Source organism: Pelodiscus sinensis, chromosome 2 (genome assembly GCF_049634645.1).
Source record: "Pelodiscus sinensis isolate JC-2024 chromosome 2, ASM4963464v1, whole genome shotgun sequence".
Taxonomy (NCBI): Eukaryota; Metazoa; Chordata; order Testudines; family Trionychidae; genus Pelodiscus; species Pelodiscus sinensis.
Genome location: NC_134712.1, coordinates 240,995,405 through 241,013,171, shown reverse-complemented (window position 1 = coordinate 241,013,171; position 17,767 = coordinate 240,995,405). Strand labels below are relative to the sequence as shown.

The 17,767-nt window shown below is 41.0% G+C and overlaps 1 long non-coding RNA gene across 3 annotated transcripts; it reads left to right on the top strand.

Annotated features, from left to right (window-relative positions):
• Positions 1–382: 382 nt before the first annotated feature.
• LOC142826858 (uncharacterized) lies at positions 383–17,519 on the top strand. 3 transcript variants are annotated; one of them, XR_012901125.1, is made up of 3 exons: positions 383–463; positions 4,364–4,475; positions 15,529–17,519. It is a non-coding gene; the product is annotated as an uncharacterized LOC142826858 (long non-coding RNA). The 3 variants fall into 3 exon arrangements; XR_012901126.1 differs by lacking the exon at positions 15,529–17,519 and adding an exon at positions 15,349–15,519; XR_012901127.1 differs by lacking the exon at positions 15,529–17,519 and adding an exon at positions 14,288–14,476.
• Positions 17,520–17,767: the final 248 nt, after the last annotated feature.

Here is a 17,767-nt window from a genome sequence, read left to right as displayed (position 1 = left end):
TTAATTTTTTTAGCCTGTCTGGCTATAGATTCAACAAGACTCTAGTGCATTGATTTGCAGAGAAAAAGCTATCTGGATAACCAGAAAAGATAGGCAATTCAGGGTATATCCTCTGCTCAATGTCCATGCACAACTCCCATTAACTTTACTAGGAGCTTAGTGCTTCTACCTTAAGAAGGGCAATAGACAAGTTAACTTTCATTTATTTCTAAAATATTTGCAGGAAAGGCTAATGAGACACTTTATTTCTTTGAACCCAAGCTTTCCTCATGCCAGCAGATTTGGATTGCTTGATTGGTTGATTGCTGCAGACGCAGTACACAAACAGTCATTTAAGATCCAAAACTGTATCTTACCCAGCACAGGTGTGCTGGGAAAGGAGCAAGCAGAGGTTGAGAGCTTTTGCAACACTCCATAGCCACAGCCTGGAGAAGACAAAACTGCTGAAGCTCATATCCCCTGAGTAAGTAGCAAAAGGAACTGATTCTTAGAATCAGCAGTTAGAAGACCAGAAGGTTGTGCGTCTTGGAGTTGAGAATATGCTCTGATCCCACCTTTTCTTTATTTGTCAGTAAAGATTCAGACTCTGTTAGTAGGTGCTGAGACAAAGAAAGGGATTTTCTTGGTTTTCTCAGTGGTTTGCATGCAGAGGGAATGGGACTCAGTTTCTCTGCCTGTTACTGGTTTAACAAGGTGACGGGAGAGGGAGTTTGTTTTTACAGAGCACCAGCAAGAGAACTTGGGACTCTGACTAATGGATACCCAGGGACTGGTGATCTAGTGACCAGGAGACCTAGCTTGGAGGGCACGGCTGATTCTGACAAGTGGGAGGACGATGGGCAGAAAGAGGACCCTGGTGACCTGAACAGCTGGTTCCAGCCAGTGGGACGAAAAAGAATGGAGGAGAGGCAGAGAGGAAAGGGGGCCCAGGCACCTCTGTTTACCTGGACAGAAGACAAAGGTGGGACTTGGGGGGGCAGGTAATCTTGGCTGCCCAGCTGGAAAGTGCAGGGTCTCAGACTTTGGTGGCCCCATGTTGGGTGGGCACTTGCTGGCGAGCTCCAAGTCTGTGCAAGGTGCTCCACTAGCTGCAGGGGGGCAGGCAGCACTTCCGGGGCTGGGAAGGTGCCAGCCAGACAGCAGCACCTGGCTCAGGAGTGGAACGGGGTGTGGGGCAGCCCATGGGCTGGGAGAGGTGGGCACTAACTTGCTGTGCCAGGGGCTCATGGGGAACTTCCCTCCCTGCCCCTGAGGGAGCAGCACAGCTGTGGCACGAGGAGAGTGGGGCTGGGAGGCTCACATGGACCTGTGCGGCCAGCAGAGGGCTGTGCCTGTGAGCACAGGGAGGCGGTCATGTAATGAGCTTCTGGGCAGGCAGGAGAAGCGGCCAGGCAAACAGAGAGGGATGAAGGAGTTCAAACCAGTGGCAGAGAGCAGGAAAAGGTCAGAGAGGAGTGTGGGCTGCAGAACTTTAAATGGAAGAATTTAACTGCTGATTCCTGCTAAGGACACAACTGCATATATAAAGTGTGTCGGGGGGGGGGGGGGGGAGGGAAGGGGAGGGAAAGGGAGAGACAGCGGAGGGTGCTCCAGCATTGTGACCAGGATGGTTTGGGAGCTGCTTTGCAAGGAGGAGAAATGTGGTCAGGGCCTATCCTAAGGCAAGAGAGTGGGAGTTTAGCTAATGTTGCTGCAGCAGCCTCACGGGGCTGATAGGTCATCATGCCAGGGACTGTAGGCTGCAGTTTTTTCCCAAAGGCTACGTCTAGACTGGCATGATTTTCCGGAAATGCTTTTAACGGAAAAGTTTTCCGTTAAAAGCATTTTTGGAAAAGAGCATCTAGATTGGCACGGACGCTTTTCCGCAAAAGCACTTTTTGTGGAAAAGCGTCCATGGCCAATCTAGACGCGCTTTTGCGCAAAAAAGCCCCGATCGCCATTTTCGCGATCAGGGCTTTTTTGCACAAAACAAATCTCAGCTGTCTACACTGGCCCTCTTGCGCAAAAGTTTTGCACAAAAGAGACTTTTGCCCAAACGGGAGCAGCATAGTATTTCCGCAAAAAGCACTGATTTCTTACAGTAGGAAGTCAGTGCTTTTGTGGAAATTCAAGCGGCCAGTGTAGACAGCTGGCAAGTTTTTCCCGGAAAATCAGCTGCTTTTCCGGAAAAACTGGCCAGTCTAGACACAGACTGTGTCTCTAGTAGGAAGAGGTGGGTGGGTTTGGCAAACTTTTTTGAAACTCAGTGAGAATGAAAACTTTCTTGCTTTGTTTTGTTTCTAGCTTGAAGTGTTTGTTTGTTGTTTCTAAAGACTAAAGAAACTTTGATGCCAGGATTAAAGCACATCTGCAGCAGAAATGCAAAATTGCAGGGGTGGCCAATAAGCAGATTCTGGAACAAATACAGTCCACTGGCACTTAGGGTCAGCTGTAATAATAAGGATGCATAGGTGAAAGTTCTGTTTTAGCAGCTCTTTTTATCCTTTGTGACTGGGAAAGGGCTGTTTTAGCATTCTTTGTTCCATATATATATATATATATATATATATATATATATATATATATATATATATATATATATATATTAGTTAGTAACTGCTGGGTGCAATGGTGGCACACATCCAAACAAATACACATGACTTCAATATTGGTGCACAAGACAAAACTCACTCTGCTCATAGATGGAAAATCTTAGAGGGAACACTGACATTGTGAGTTCCTAAGCTGTGGCCAAAACTCAATAAGTACTTCTGTTTAATGCTGGGTGAGAGTTGTCCCAGTCTAGGGGGCATGGTTACATTATTCCCTCTGCTTGTGGAAGCCCCCGAGGTCCTGAGTGAGTGAGCTGCCTGACGAAAACCACAGTGAGAGACAGGCTTGCAAAAGGCCCAGAGAGGTGCATGAGGCAGAGGGGCTTAACATGTTGAAGAGAGTGGACCCCTGAGAAGGGCTGCCACACTGCAGGGGGTCTCCCAGGGTCTGTATGGAGCTAAGAGTGAGCGTGATCTGAGAGTCCATGACAGGTGCACACACTACACCTGTTAAATTATATAATAACTCTGTTTCTAAGTAGGCTTCTGCTGTGGAATTCTGCATTCCTTGTTCTAGGACCCCAATCCATCAAAGCAATTACACGTGCTCATTTTAAGCACATGCAGGAATGCTCATGTATTTAAAATTAAGATCATGTGTAAGTGTTTTGTTGAATTTTGCCTGAATGGGCAAGACTCATTGTTACAACTACTTGGTGTTGTCACTGTGTGATTTCCCTTACTGCTCTGACTGTAAGCCCTATAATGTAGCTCTATACATGGATTATATTAATGAGCTTCAGTGTCATAGCGAAAGAGCTATGGGCAGTGGCTAGCTAGAAAACTCTCCTGAGCCTTGATAATTCTGTCTGCTATGATCACAAATAACTTTGGGCCAATCTCTGATACCCTTACTCATGTTGCGGGCAATGGAACCACTCCTGTAGTAAGATGCTATTCAACATGAGTGTGTCAGAATCTAGCCCTGAGTACGTCTCCTGAAAAACAAACATACCTTCGTAATTTATTATAGCGACTTTTAACTGGATCTGATTAATGGCATAGTGCTCATTTCTGTGGCCTCTTCTAGAAGCATTTAATACACGTCTTAAACATCTGTGCCATTCTGTGGTTTTTTTTTAAATGGATTCCTGCATGCTGGGTGAAAAATAAACAGAGTCCCCAAAATGACTCAAAAATGGGGCTCCTCAGTAACACACTCAATGTGCTATGGGCTTTTCTTTCTCATATCTAAGTACAAATGCAATCACAGGGGAAAAAAGATGCATGTGAGCGTGCACAAGAGATAGTGGTGTGACATACTGAGTCACAGACTGCTTTGAGACTGTCACCTGATGTGCTGATCATACCACTGAGTCCACTTTCCTGCCCTCTGAGGTGCTTCAGTACCCTGTCCTGCTGGGCCAGAAGCTCTAGTCTCCCCCAGCAGAGTAATAAACGCTGGTGAGGGCTCAGTTAGAGGGAGTTGGCTACACCCAGGAGTACAGCCCTATTGGGACCAAAACTCCAAATAAATCTGTCTTATTCTCTATAAAAAGTTTTATACAGAGAAAGCACATAAAGTTCATTCCCTTTATCAGTGAGAGAGAGCTGTTGTTTTCCCCCCAGGTAACAATTATTTACACTGGGTTTGATAATAGACAAAAGTGATTTTATTAAGTATTAAAAAGTAGGATTTAAGTAGTTGCAAGTGATGACAGACAGATCAAAGCAAGTACAAAGCTACAATAAAACAAAACATGACAGCTAAGCCTAATATGTTAAGAGAAGTTGCTACAAATCATAGTTTCTCACCCTAATTCTCATTTCAGGTGAAGTCTTTTCAGGCCCCAGCTGTTCTTTCTGACCTGGGTCCAGTAGCTCTTCTCTACACCTGTTGTTAGAGTTCTTTTGTTTCCAGTAGCTTTCATGTATCTTCTCAAGGTGGGTATCAGTCTGTGAAACCAGCTGAAGTCAATCATTTGCTTTCCATTTCTTAAACAGAATTTTTCCCAGGCTGGAAGTCCTTGTATATTCCCTGCACTCCTGAGGAAAAACACCCAGCACTAGATGGCATAGTAACATGTTTTTGTAGGAGCAACCACAATTTAGGCTTGCAGGAAAAACAAGGCTAGTTATAAATCCTTGTCTTGCGTACCAGGTCACTAAGGCTATGTCTACACAGTGGAGCTTTTTCGCGTCTTAAGAGCAAGCCCATTTCATTGAAATATAACGGGCTCACTATTTCGATGACCATGTAAACCTCACTGCATGAGGGATAAGGGACATTTTGGAATAGCACCTTATTTTTAAATTTGGTGCTGTGTAGACAGTGCCAAATTTTGAAATAAGCTATATCATCGAAATAGCTTATTTCAAAATTATTTCAAATGAAATACGCTACGGAATTTGTGTAGTGTAAATTGTCACCTTTTTCTGAGGTAAGGATGCTGTGTAGATGTACCCTAAGTTCCTTAAGAACCTCTAATGGTTTCCAATAGACTGAAATTAATAAACAGGTTTACACTTTTTATATTTCTAACTTCACATACAAGAATGATACATGTACACAATTAGAATATTCACATTTGGGGGGGTTACAAGTTCTTGAGTGATAGATTACTTGCCCTGTTTTGTGCAAAGTATATTCAAGTTGTGCGTATTCATATTCAAAAACACATTTTCATTTTAAAAAAAAAAGGCACAGTGTCACAGGTGGTTGTGTGTCTATCTTTAAGTATGTGTGTAATTTCAGCTCCAGCGCTGGAGAAGCATAACACTAACAAAGGAGGAATCAGAGCAACTAGTATGGGAAGGGACCTCAAGAAGTCTTCCAGTCTAGTCCACTTAGTGTGGATTAAGTATTACTTAGACTAACACCTATTAGGGAATGGTTTAATTTGCTCTTAAAAACCTCCAATGACAGAGATTTCACAACCTCTCTAGATAATTTTATATACCAGTGGTTAACTACCCTGACAGGAAGTTTTTGTTATTGTGCAACAAACTTCTGTTGCTGCAGTTTAAGCCTATTGCTCCTTGTCTCATCCTCCGAGGTTAATGAGAACATATTTTTTTTTTCCTCCTTGTAATAACAGTTTTCAGGTAAGTAAGAGGTTATCTCTGCACGTGGTCGTCTTTTCTGCAGATTAAACAATTTTTTTTCAATCTTTCCTCATAGATCACATTTTTCGGACCTTTAATCATTTTTGTTGTTCTCTTCTGGATCTTCTCCAGTTGATCCACATCTTTCCTGAAATGTGGTGCCCAGAACTGGGGACACAACTCTTGCTTTGCTCCATGCTATAAGACTTCACTGAAGAATTATTTCTTCTGTCTTGCTTGCAATACTGCTAATACATCCCAGAACTATGTTTTCCTTTTTTGTAGCAGTGCCTCATAGTTGACTCATATTTAGCTTGTGATCCACTATAACTGCCAAATTTATTTCACCAATGCTGCTTCCTAAACAGTTATTTCCCATTTTCATGTGTGCAACTGACTGTTCTTTCCACAGTAGACTACTTTGCATTTCTTATTGAATTTCATCCTATTTATTTCAGCCCATTTTGCCAGTTTGTCAAGATCATTTTGAATTTTAATCCTATCCTCCTCGCAACTTTTCACATAAGAATGGCCATACTAGTCAGACCAAAGATCCATCCAGCCAAGTATCCTGTCTGCCGACAGTAGCCAAAACCAGATGCTCCAAAGGGAGAGAACATAACAGGGAATCATGAAGTGATCTCTCTCCTGTCATCCATTTCCAGATCCTGACAAACAGAGGCTAGGGACACCATTCCTATCCATCCTGGCTAATAGTCATTGATGGACCTAACCTCCATGAATTTAACTTGTTCTTTTTTTGAACCATGTTAGTCCTGGTCTTTACAACATCCTCTGGCAAGGAGTTCCACAGGTTGACTGTATGCTGAGTGAAGAAAAACTTCCTTTTGTTTGTGTTAAACCTGCTGCCTATTAATTTCATTTGGTGACCCCTAGTTCTTATATTGTGAGAATAAGTAAATAACTTTTCCTTATTCACTTTTTCCATACCAGTCATGATTTTATAGACCTCTATCATATCCCCCACCCTCCTTAGTCTCCTCTTTTCTAAGGCTACGTCTACACTATAGCCTTCAAAAAATGAGGAAGAATGGCTCTTGTGCTAGAGGGGGGTTTTGTGCAAGAAGGAGCCATCTACACTGCTCTTTTTTGTGCAAAAAGCCTCTTGCTTAAAACGGCTGCTCATTAATTATGCAAACGAAGCGTGGCGATATTCCATGCCACACTTCATTTGCATAAGCTTTTCCGCAAGAAGGCTACAGTATAGACATAGCCCAGCTGTAAGTGTAATTTTTCTGGAAAAACTCTGCAGTGTAGACACCCTCAGTTTGAGATCTTTTTGAAGCCCTACACAATCTGCTTTGGTCTTAACTATCTTGAGCAATTTGCTACCACCTGCAAATGTTGCCATCTAACTGTTTCTCTAGATCACTTATAAATAAGTTGAATAGGATGGGTCCCAGGACAGATCCTTGGGGGACTCCACTAGTTATCCCTCTCCACTCAGAAAACTTACCATTTAGTCCTACCCTTCATTTTCTGCATTTTAACCAGTTATTAATCCAGGAAAAGACCTTCCTCTCATCCCATGACAATTTATTTTACTCAAGAGCCTTTGGTGCGGGATCTTGTCAAGGCTTTCTGGAAATCTAAGTGTGCTCTATTGTCCACGTGTTTGTTTGACCCCCTCAAAGAACTCTAGTAGATTAGTAAGGTGTTATTTTTTTCCCTTTACAGAAACCATGATGACTTTCCTTCAGCAGTTTGTTAGTCTATCTCTGTGTCTGACAGTTTTATTCTTTACTATAGTTTCAACTAATTTACCCAATACTGACATTAGACTTACTTGTCCATAATTGCCAGGATCACCTCTGGAGCCCTCTTTAAAATATTGGCATCACATTAGCTATCTTCTAGTCACTAGGTACAGAAGCTGATTTAAAGGATAGGTTAGAAACCACAATAAATAGTTCCACAATTTCACATATGAGTTCTTTCAGAACTCTTGGGTGACTGCCATGTGGTTCCTGTGATTTGTTACTGTTAAATTTATCACTTTTTCCCAAAACCTTCTCTAATGATACCTCAGTCTGGGACAATTCCCCAAACCTGAGTCATTCTTTTTAGATGACAAATCTGAGGATCTCTCCAATATCCTCAGCCATGAAGACTGAAGCAAAGAATTCATTTAGCTTCTCTGCAATGACTTTCTCAGCTAGTATCATCTGCAAATTTTGTAAGTGTACTTTCTATGTGATTGTCTAAATCATTGATGAAGCTATTGAACAGATCCAGACTCAGGACATATCAAGTGGAGTCCTACAGAGGGATATGTCCTCCAGCTTGACTGAACCACTGATAACTACTTATCAGGAACTGCTTTTTAACCAGTTTTACACCCATGTTATAGAAACTCCACCTAGATTGTATTTCAATAGCTTGTTTTTGAGAGAGTCATGCAAGACAATATCAAAAGCCTTACTAAAGTTAAGATATACAACATATGCTGTTTCCCCTATCCACAGGGCTGTTATCCTGTCAAAGAAAGCTGTTATACTGGATTGACAATTTATTCTTGACAAATCCATGCTAATACTTATCACCTTTTTATCTTCTAGGTGTTTGCAAATTGATTGCTGGATTATTTACACCATTATATTTCAAGGTTTGAAGTTAAGATGACTGGTGTGTAATTCCCTGGGTTGTCTTTATTTCCCTTTGTATAGATGGGCACTATATTTGCCCTTTTCCAGTCCTCTGGAATCTCTCCTATAGTCCAGGACTTTTCAAAGATAATAGCAAATGGCTCAGATACCATCACCTCCTCACTCAGCTCCTTGAGTATTGTAGGATGTATATCATCAGGCCTGGCCTACTTAAAGACATCTCTCTTTTTTTTTTTTTTTTTTTTTTTTTTTTTAAATTAATTTTTAACTTGTTCTTTCCCTATTTTAACCTCAGATACCATCTCAGTTTTGCTGGTGTTCACTGTGTCAGTTGTACAATTTCTCCTAACCTTTTTGGTAGAAAATTAAAACCAAAAAAGTTGTTTAGAATTTCTATTTCCACATTTTATGTCGTCTTCCTTCCCTCATTAAATAGTGAGCCTACACTATTTTTGGTCTTTTGCTTCTAAGGTATCTGTAGAATCTTTTCTTGTTACCCTTTATGTCTCTAGCTATGTATCTATGAGACAGTAATTTTGTCCCTATTTGCTTGTGCTGTTTGTTTATATTTATCATTTGCAATTTGACCTAGTTTCTTCTTTTTTGTGGAACTCTTCTTCTTTTTTTTTTTTTTTTTTTTTTTAAGGTTTAGATAAGTGTTAAGCTGGGGTTGTCTCTTGCCATAATTCCTATCTTGCCAACACAGTGAGAGAGTTTGCTATTGTGCTCTTCATAATGCCTCTTTGAAAAACTGGCAACTCTCTTGAACTGTTTTCCCCGTTGCTTCCCATGGGATCCTACCTACCAATGCCCCAAGTTTGCTAAAGGTTGCCTTGTTGAAATCCATTATTCTTATCGTGCTGTATTTCCTCCTACCATTCCTTAGAATAATGAACTCTACCATTTCATGATTACTATCACCTAAACTACCTTCCACTTTCAAATTTTCAATCTGTCCCTCCCTATTTGTCACAATTAAATCTAGAATAGCCTCTTCCCTAGTAGCTTTTCCCACCTTCTGGAGGGGGGGGGGGGAACAATCTCCAATTTATTCCAAGAACTTTTTGAATAATCTGTCCCTTGCTATGTTGTTTTTCCCAAAAAGGTCTGAGATTTAAGTCCTCCATCATACATTTAAGTCCTCTATCATCATAGAGCCCTGTTCTTTGGATGATTTTGTTAGTTGCGTTTTTAAAAAAAAAAAAAAAAAAAAGCAGCATCCACCTCCTCTTTCTGGTTAAGTGGTCTGTAATAGATCCCTCCTGTGACTTTCAAAATGTTTGTGTTTGATTTCAATCTCAATCTCAGTCCAGGGAGGTGTATAGAACTGTGATATATAAGGTAACACCTTCTCCTCCCCTCCCCCCCCTCCCATGTCTCTTCTTCCTGATCAAGCTGTATGGGTTCTGAAAACATTCTAGATTTCTCAAGTGTCCTCTAAATAGGAGATGATAAAAATGAAATCTTGGCAAAACTGATGCATTAGTCTTTGGGATATGGCAGGGGCATTAGCTATACCAAATGACTGCCTTTCATACCCAGCAAGCCTTATAAATATGTTTAATCTTAGCCAGTTGTTTTTTTTTTTTTTTTTTTAAATAAAAGCTATTTTAACTGGCCTCCTGTAAATGCTGGGAACAGATCAAGTTCCATACATTTTATCCCTCCTTCCAGTTAGGAAATAAAGTATGTAATTTTCAAAATGGATGGATTTAGGTTCATGTACTGTACATACCACCTTGGCATGTGAATACCCCTCGTCTTTTGCTGGAAGTAAGTATGTCTACACTAGCCACCCTAGTTCAAACTAGGGTGGCTAATGTAGTCATTCGAACTTGCAAATGAAGCCTGGGATTAAAATATCCCGGGCTTTATTGCATGTTCCCGGGCGCTGCTATTTTTAAATGCCTGGTAGTTCGGACTCCCTGCCCGCGGCTACATGCGGCACGGGCTAGGTAGTTTGAACTAAAGCCCTTAATTCGGACTACCATTACTCCTCATTGCAGGAGGAGTAACAGGAGTAATGGTAGTCCGAATTAAGGGCTTTAGTTCAAACTACCTAGCCCGTGCCGCGTGTAGCCACGGGCAGGGAGTCCAAACTACCGGGCATTTAAAAATGGCGGCGCCCGGGAACATGCAAATAAAGCCTGGGATATTTTAATCCCAGGCTTCATTTGCAAGTTCGAATGACTACATTAGCCACCCTAGTTTGAACTAGGGTGGCTAGCGTAGTCATACCCTAGGTGACTCTAAAGTTCCCCCAAATTCTTGCACTACCTTTCTGTTTAGGAACTTACAAAATTAAACAAAACTCTAGAGGTCATATTATTCCCTCTTTCTTGCAATCTTTTAATTGCTTTTTTTATATGTTCTAGCAAAGCATAAGGCACAAGATGAGCTTGAAGAAATGCAGGAATGACATTTTAATTGCATACAGATTTGTTGTTATGCTTTTCACTAAGCCATGTATCAAAAAAAGTATTTATTTGAACTCCACTATCTAATAATGCATGGTTTCTAGCATGGCAATGCAAACTAGCCTTGTTAAGCTGTTTTGTGAAACACCATCTCCTTATCATAGAATCATAGAATAATAGGACTGGAAGGGACCTCAAGAGGTCATCAAGTCCAGCCCCCCGCCCTCAAGGCAGGACCAAGCTCCACCTACACCATCCCTGACAGATGTCTATCTAACCTGTTCTTAAATATCTCCAGAGAGGGAGATTCCACCACCTCCCTTGGCAATTTATTCCAATATTTGACCACCCTGACAGTTAGGAATTTTTTCCTAATGTCCAATCTAAACCTCCCCTGCTGCACTTTAAGCCCATTACTCCTTGTCCTGTCCTCAGAAACCAAGAGGAACAAATTTTCTCCTTCCTCCTTGTGACACCCTTTTAGATACTTGAAAACCGCTATCATGTCCCCCCCTTAATCTTTTTTTTTCCAAACTAAACAAGCCCAGTTCATGAAGCCTGGCTTCATAGGTCATGTTCTCTAAACCTTTAATCATTCTTGTCGCTCTTCTTTGTACCCTTTCCAATTTCTCCACATCTTTCTTGAAATGTGGCTCCCAGAACTGGACACAGTACTCCAGCTGAGGCCTAACTAGTGCAGAGTAGAGCGGCAGAATGACTTCACGAGTTTTGCTTACAACACACCTGTTGATACAACCTAGAATCATATTTGCTTTTTTTGCAACAGCATCACACTGTTGACTCATATTCAACTTGTGGTCCACTATGACCCCTAGATCCCTTTCCGCCATGCTCCTTCCTAGACAGTCGCTTCCCATCTTGTATGTATGGAACTGATTGTTCCTTCCTAAGTGGAGCACTTTGCATTTCTCTTTATTAAACCTCATCCTGTTTACCTCTGACCATTTCTTTAACTTGCTAAGGTCATTTTGAATTATGTCCCTATCCTCCAAAGAAGTCGCAACCCCACCCAGTTTGGTATCATCTGCAAACTTAATAAGCGTACTCTCTATCCCAATATCTACATCATTGATGAAGATATTGAATAGTACGGGTCCCAAAACAGACCCTTGAGGAACTCCACTTGTTATCTCTTTTCAGCAGGATTTAGAACCGTTAACAACAACTCTCTGACTACGGTTATCCAGCCAATTATGCACCCACCTTATCGTGGCCCTATCTAAGTTATATTTGCGTAGTTTATCAATAAGAATATCATGCGAGACCGTATCAAATGCCTTACTAAAGTCTAGGTATATGACATCCACCGCTTCTCCCTTATCCACAAGGCTCGTTATCTTATCAAAGAAAGCTATCAGATTAGTTTGGCATGACTTGTTCTTCACAAACCCATGCTGGCTATTCCCTATCACTTTATTACCTTCCAAGTGTTTGCATATGATTTCCTTAATTACCTGCTCCATTATCTTCCCTGGGACAGATGTTAAACTGACCGGTCTATAGTTTCCTGGGTTGTTTTTATTCCCCTTTTTATAGATGGGCACAATATTTGCCCTTTTCCAGTCTTCTGGAATCTCCCCTGTCTGCCATGATTTTTCAAAAATCATAGCTAAAGGCTCAGGTACCTCCTCTATCAGCTCCTTGAGTATCCTGGGATGCATTTCATCAGGACCTGGTGACTTGCTGACATCTAACTTTCCTAAGTGATTTTTAACTTGTTCTTTGTGTATCCTATCTTCTAAACTTACCCTCTCTCTGCTTGTATTCACTACGTTAGGCACACCTCCAGACTTCTCGGTGAAGACCGAAACAAAGAAGTCATTGAGCATCTCCGCCATTTCCAAGTTTCCTGTTACTGCTTCTCCCTCCTCACTAAGCAGTGGGCCTACCCTGTCCTTGGTCTTCCTCTTGCTTTTAATGTATTTATAAAAGGTCTTCTTGTTTCCCTTTATGCCTGTAGCTAGTTTGATCTCATTTTGTGCCTTTGCCTTTCTAATCTTGCCCCTGCATTCCCGTGTTGCTTGCCTATATTCATCCTTTGTTAGTTGTCCTAGTTTCCATTTTTTATATGACTCCTTTTTTATTTTGAGATCATGCAAGATCTCCTTGTTAAGCCAAGCTGGTCTTTTGCCATATTTTCTATCTTTCCTACACAGCGGAATTGTTTGTTTTTGGGCCCTTAACAACGTCCCTTTGAAATACTTCCAACTCTCCTCAGTTGTTTTTCTCTTCAGTCTTGCTTCCCATGGGCCCTTACCTACAAGTTCTCTGAGCTTATCAAAATCTGCCTTCCTGAAATCCATTACCTGAATTGTGCTGGTCTCCCTTCTACCTTTCCTTAAGATCATGAACTCTATTTCATGATCACTGTCCCCTATACTGTCTTCCACTTTCAAGTTCTCAACTAGTTCCTCCCTATTTGTTAAAACCAAATCCAGAACAGCTTCTCCTCTGGTAGCTTTTTCAACCTTCTGAAACAGAAAGTTGTCTCCAATGCAGTCCAGAAACTTATTGGATAGCCTGTGCCTCGCTGGGTTAGTTTCCCAACATATGTCTGGATAGTTGAAGTCCCCCATCACCACCAAATCTTGGGTTTTGGATAGTTTTGTTAATTGTTTAAAAAAGGCCTCATCCACCTCTTCCACCTGGCTAGGTGACCTGTAGTAGACTCCTAGCATGATATCACCCTCGTTTTTTACCCCTTTTAGCTTAACCCAGAGACTCTCTACACAGCTATCTCCTACGTTCATCTCCACTTCAGTCCAAGTGTGTACATTTTTAATATACAAGGCAACCCCTCCTCCCTTTTTTCCCTGTCTGTCCTTCCTGAGCAAGCCGTACCCTTCCATACCAACATTCCAATCATGCGTCCCATCCCACCAGGTTTCTGTAATACCTTATGTAACAGTCCATGCCAAAACAGATATCCTTTTCCTTTACACTCACCTGCAGCTATCCTAGCTTTTATCTCCTAATGACTGTCACTCACTGGTATACTTGTTTCTCTTAATTTGACATTAGCAAATATTTTCATGTACAGTTTTTCAAGAATTACAGATTGTAGCACCTGTATCGATTTCCATATGTGAAGTTCCTTCATTTGTATTTATATTATCCTACTATGTAGCATTTGAGTCCTGCTCATTGTGTGTTACTAGTGGTTCTAAGAAGAGATATAAGTGACCAGCCATCTCATTATGATGAGCAGATTATAGAACTGGCTATTAGATACATAACTAGATGGTTTTCCATATCCTTAATGAAAACAGCTTCCTTTCACTTAATTCCTTTTTCTGGTGATGTATAGGACTAGCAACACCCAAATGCCCTCTCTTGCCCCTGTTTTCATTCTACTGCATAATTGCTCTGATTGATATGTTTCCAAGCAATGAAAATGTGGATTAATCCAACTTGCTACACCCTGGAGGAGACCAGCAACTCATATCCACTTCCTTGTCTCAGATCTGGCCATTCCTTCATCAATAGGACATGCAGGCAGAGGCGTGTCTCTTAAAGAGCAGCATGTTTCTTTTGGTGGGTTATCAGCACAGTAACTATTACTCTTTTCATTTTTTACTTGTTTCAGTGCACAATTCTTGGCAGCCCCTCTCCCTTTTGGACCTCTGGTGCCTGAAGGCTTATCAGAGATGATTACTAAAACGAAGGACAAGATTGTGTGTTGTTTTGTTTTATTTTTTTTTTTTTAAACAGTTGCTAGAATGTCAGATGTGGTCTTCATAAATTAAATGTGGATCTTTATCTGCTGTGAAGTTTGTTTGGGATCCATACAACTATTAAAGCATGTCAACCAAACCCTTATTGTCTATTCATTCTTGAGGAAATCCTAAGCCTTCTAGGGCTATGTCTGGACTGCAGAGTTTTTCCGGGATACCAAACGTATCCTGGAAAAGCTCTGCCACATCTAGGGAACATGTCCACTTTTTTTTGGAACAGTTTCCAAAAAAGTGGGTGAAGCAAAATGCAGGACAATGTAGCACTTTAAAGACTAACAAGATGGTTTATTAGATGATGAGCTTTCGTGGGCCAGACCCACTTCCTCAGATCAAATGCACAAAAAGTGGACACGTTCTTTCGGCATTTCTGTATTCCTCTTGGTGAGAGGAATAAGGGATGTTCTAAAAGAGGAGATTTTTCCAAAATTTGTCTCCACTTTGATGGGCCAAATTTCAGAAAAGCCTCTTCTCCCCCCCCTCCCAAAAAAAGGTGGAAAGAGATACATAAATTGTGGTTCACTATTTGCGTATCTTTTTTCTATTAAAACTCTGCAGTCTAGACGTAACCTTAGACTACAAATTCTTGTTCCTTAACTGGGGCTTGGAAAATCAATCTCTTCTTGAATCTTGGTGGTGGTTGTTGTTATCTTAAAAATACTGCTGTATGACCTGGGGGGCAGCTGCTGTTCCAGGACCTATGCTCTGGGGCAGTATCCGGGACTAACTGTGTGGGGCCACCCGAGCAGCAGCTGGCCCTGGGGTCATCTCAGGTGGGGTCAGCTTCACTAGCTACTACAGAAGTGATGGAGGTCCTGGAAAGTCTTGGAATCTGTGACTTCTGGGACCGCCATGAAAGATTTGCAGCCTTATGCATGGCTACCTCCTGGTGCAGCTTATCTGATCTCTTCTGCAGAACAGGCATTTTTATGTGGTACTGTGCAAAAGGAGGAGCTGCTGGATACAACAACAAAATGGCCTTACCCAGGGCAATGTGTTAGCCTTAATTCTCTTCAACATGTATACCAATGATCATCCCATATTGAGCAATACAAAGAACTTTGTATATACCAATGATCTATGCCTCTCATCACAGGAGAAGGACTTTGCTGCTGTCAAGAACAGATGGACATGTGCACTGAGCAACTTCTTAGTTTACTACAGTAAGAACTAAATTTTTGCAACTCAACTAAGACACAAGTGAGGGCCTATGTCATTAAGTAACTAAGCAGAAATTAACCAGCAGAAGTTAATCCTACTGGCTCATCACCCAAACCCGGTCTACCTGGGCATCAGATACTGTTGTTCAAAGCACATGTAGAGACGATGAAAGGGAAGGTTAGCACCTGTAAAACCATCTTCTGCAATTTGATCACTTCAAAGAGGGGAGCCAATCCAGTTACTTTGAACACGTATGCTCGGCTATGAAGTAGTACAAGGTGATAACACTGGTTTTCAATGTGGGAACAATCCATCCATGCTACAAAGTTAGACCCTGTTATTCCTCAACAACTAAGTCAAAGCCAATACCAAAGGAAGTCCTTACTGATTGATATTCCAGTGCCTGATATCAGGAAGAAAGTAACAAGCTGATGGGAAAGATCACAGTAGATGGATGAGCCAAGATATTCATTATAAGGTCACACAAGAGTAAGCAAATGCCTTAAACAGTGCAAGTTGTTTAACCATGTGCCTGTGGATATGACAGATGGCAAGGCATGACTGAGTTATACAATGAAAACATATGTTCAGTGAGAATCACTGCAATAGTTCTGGAACCACAGGAAAACCTTTCTGAAGGGGTTGATGCAGAATGGCCAATGTGGTGATGCCTGAACCATCTGTATATGTCAATTGGCAGATCACAAACTAATATGATCAAATGGAGCTATTCTGGTGCTCAGTTACAGATTATTCTTGTTGTTTGACTTGTTGGGGAGACCTTCATGAAGGAGGATCTTGCTATAATGATGGGGAAAGCCATCGCTTGTGCACAGTTCTGGAAAAACCTCTAGTTTGTGACAAAAACATGAGAAGACAACGACTGGAGTTTTAACACAACATAGATACATACCTTCTGTCACCTGAGTGAGATCTGTAAAGCCAAAACAGCTGAGAACATAAAAATTGGATGGCAGCATATCACACATCCCAGTAATGATTGAACCTAGTGATATTTACAACCAAAAATATTTCACTGCCATGCTAATAGCTGTTTCCAGTACTTCCTATGAACTCAACAGACATTCTATGCTTCAGAGTGACATACTGAGTGACAATCACAAAAATCTCTATACAGCTAACAAGGATTCAGTCCCATGTCTCTCTTATAAAAATGGCTGTGCAGGACTTAATACAGTCATGAGCATCCCTCCATATGAAACCTGATACTTAGTTTAAAGTGTATTCCACCACTCTCTGGGAAGGATAAATCTAAGCTAATGGTAGAGATGAGAAGGCAGCAGGTTTATGATCCAAATACATTGCATTGTCTAGGAATATAATCTATTTTTGTCAGCTACATTGGAAAGAAATAAATTACTCATCAGTCAACCCATTATTATTATAATAAGAGCAAGGCACTGCTTAATTGCATCAGTTAAGTGGACATGACTTTGCCAATGCTCATAAATACCATTACATCAATCCTCAGAAATGGACCTGTTGATTTATTAAATGGTGATGGACAAAGAAGATGTTGTAATCTCTTTTATAATTTAACCTGTGCTTGAATGCATAGATGTTTAAGGGCAACTCTACACGGTCATTTATGTAAATTGCTAGAAAGAAGACATTGAAGAGGGAAGTGCAAACCATAATCTAGCATATCAAGGAAGTCTCAATTTTGGTACATGTGCTAATTTTGAACATGCATATCACTTATGTAATACACCTGCTGCTACCTGCTAGGTTGCTCTAATCTATTGTGTATTTTAAATCCATATTTAATCAAAGGAGCTGTCGTGTAATCTTCACTAATGAAAATTCCTTTTTATAATGTATGTCACTCAAAATTGTGATCAGTAGTGAAGGTACTAGAGGATTGCAGTGCCTCTGACTACCTAGCTGTGGTAAAATCCTGTAGGATTATCACATGTTCTGATTCATCACTGGTGGGTCATTGACTCTGTATGTTTCTACTTTAAAAAAAAACCAACCCAACAACACTAGGGGGATGTGCCCCAGGCTCACTACACTTGCCAGTCCCCCCGCCCCCTCCAGCTTCTTTTGCAGCCAGAGAGCCTGATGATGTCATTCTGTTGTACAGCAGGAAAATCTTTTATTTTTTATATATATATATATATATATATATATATATATGAGAGAGAATTGCT